Genomic DNA, 3,096 nt, shown 5'->3' on the forward strand with positions numbered 1-3,096 from the left:
AAAAAATATGATACAAATCTCTTTTGCTTAGAATTTTCTTTTAAAAGGAAAAGAACTATCAAATATACTTTTTACAGTTTTAGGGTGTTAGAAAATAAAATTAAAACTACATAATATTTTATAATTATTTTTTTCTAGGATTTAGAAAATAAAAATACTATCAAATAATTATTTCCATGAATTATAAACTAATGCATATCAAACATGTGTTCGATTTTCGTATAACCAAACACATAAATACCAATCACGACAACATCCTAAGTTTTGATTTTTTTATAAATTTAATAGCTTTAACATCATACTCGTTATCAAAATCTTTTTTTTTTAAATACTATTAAGTAGGTCGATTTTTTGAAAAGGAAAAAAAATATTTTCTAAATCTTTTTTTATTTAAAATTAAAAAAAGAAAAACTATCAAATACTTTTTTATATTTTTGTTTAGGATTATAGAAAAGGAAAAGTATTATCATATAAACTTTTACAATTATCTTATGTTTTGAATTTCAGAAAAATTTTATTGCTATCAAATAATTATTTCTAGTTATTATTAAACAATTTTAAATTATGATTTTTACGGTTCATATCAATATTATTTTTACACTTCATTTTTAATTAAATAATTTTTATTATCATGTTCATCATCAAATTTTCTATACTATCAAATAACTTCTTACAATTCTCTTATGGTCAGGAATTAAAAAATATGATACAAATCTCTTTTGTTTAGAGTTTTCTTTTTAAAGGAAAAGAACTATCAAATATATTTTTTACAGTTTTAGGGTGTTAGAAAATAAAATTGAAACTACATAATCTTTTATAATTATTTTTTTCTACGATTTAGAAAATAAAAATACTATCAAATAATTATTTCCATAAAATATTAACTATTTTTAAAAGTTGCTATTTTCAAAATTCGTTTTCTCAATATCACTAATATTTTAAATTAAATATTTTCAGTATCATATTATTTTCAAAATTCGTTTTCTAAATATCACTAATATTTTAATTAGATATTTCATAATCATATTTATCATTAAATTTAAAAAGTAAAAATTAATTTTACAATTCTATTTGGTCAGGATTTAAAAGGAAAAAAATCTTATTTGGTTAAGATTAAAAGAGGAAAAAGTTATTTTTCAAATTTCTTTTATTTAGGATTTTAGGAAATTTTTTTTTCACATAATGATAGAATTTTATTAATACATACACAATGTTTTTTAGAGTAGCTTTTGCTAACAAGTCGGCAGAAGCGTTACATGCTCTGGGAACAAACGAAAAGAAACAAGCAGTAAAGGTGGAAGATAGATACTCGATATCCCGATAGAGTCGACTGGACTAAATTATTAATGACTGCTACCATTATTAGTTGGAAAAATTGTTACAAACTAAAAGAAAAACATGTAAAATGAAAAGGAAAAAAGCGATAGATAACTTTTTTTTTTTTTTAAGCCATAGATAACTTGTGTTCGCATATCTTGAATACTCAGCCTAAATTAAAAAAAAAGAAAATACTCATTTCGTGTTAAGATTCCAGATGAAGACGGGAGTTCGTTTTGGTAGAAGACAAAAGTCTCACAAGCATAAGCGACGTTTCTGGAGCGAACACATACCCGCGAAATCACTTGTCATGGAAGCGTCCTGAACATCCTATAGAGGTGCAGATAATACATTGTGCATGTATTAATTAATGCCATCGGTACGAAGTGAATTTCATCAGCTTCGAAACAAATATGTGACCTCATCAACGAAGATCGAATATATGACCTCATCAACAAGAACAACGAGTTGTCTTCTTGTCAGAGTACCATTTCATCTATAAAAATGAGTCTCATTCAACAGCGCAAGAGATCCCGCTTTCCTCCCTAGAAGCGTCGAAAGAGAAAATTGAGAACAATAAACACTCGAACTAATTATTCTCTTGATAGATTTTGTATTACGAGCCTGGCTCAGTAGCGATCTTGCTTCGCATTTATACCCTCTCACGAAGACATAAAGTATACCCTCTCACGAAGACATAAAGACATAAATGCGATCTTGCTTCGCATTCATTTATACGCTTCCATGACACTTCAACATTTGGTGACATCTGTGGGGATAAATCAGAAATCTCACTATGCATAAAGTATTTTGAAAATGGTCTTACGGGATCTACACCGCCAAGCGAAGATGTGTTAGTAACGGTGGAATTCATAAATCCAGAGCTTTCCACACCTATGTCTCTAGTAAAGTCATCTTGTCAGCCCTATGGAACACCCTCTCGAATAAATCAAACCTCGAAGCAGAATTGGTAATAGGAGAACCGTAAACGCTCGAAGAGACTGTTTGATCGGAAAACAGATCCGTGGAGTTTCATTCCATGATCGCCGACAACAAGGTCTTCGGCGGCTAGGGACGACGATTGGCAACGACGGTCACTTCTGGGAAACGAACAAGACAATACCTTGATTCAACGGCGACCATGATTCAGCCTCGAGACATTCTCACCGACTTCTTCTCGCGGACTCCTCAAGACTGACGCAGAATCTGTTCGCGGCAGTCATCTCCTCCCAAAGCTCGAGAATTGATGGGGGAGGAGCTTGTGGCCTCTGTTTCCTCTTGGCTCAGAAAGATTGCAACAAGGCTCGAGAACTGATCTCGGCGAAGCTCATAAGCTTGACCTCGTCTCCACCGCCACGTCTCGAGCTTAATCACTCGCCGAACTCAGCCTGTGCAATGGCAACCTCTTGAAGCTTGATCTCGTGATGCTTGATCTCGTGATACCTCTCCGTTCGCGGCGACGCAATCCATACGCAGGTCCAGAGCCCAAGCTATCTCCCAAACCTGTAAGACGATTGAGTGGAAGCCAAGCCAGATAAGTTTCTGTTCGCTATCTGCTTGTCTGGTCAGATGAGCAACCACTTGACCTGTCTTGAGAAACACATGTTCTTCACTGCGTTGTTGGATCGAATTCTTGTCTGGTCAGATGAGCAACCGCTTCGCTCATCCCTTTGGTCTCCACTGCTACAGGAGATCATGATTCACTGCCATCTACTGCCAAGTCCTGAGTTCTCAGCATAATCTCATTTACGGCGAGAAGCTTATGTGTCAAATACAATC

Source organism: Brassica oleracea, chromosome C3 (genome assembly GCF_000695525.1).
Source record: "Brassica oleracea var. oleracea cultivar TO1000 chromosome C3, BOL, whole genome shotgun sequence".
In the NCBI taxonomy this organism is placed as follows: Eukaryota; Viridiplantae; Streptophyta; class Magnoliopsida; order Brassicales; family Brassicaceae; genus Brassica; species Brassica oleracea.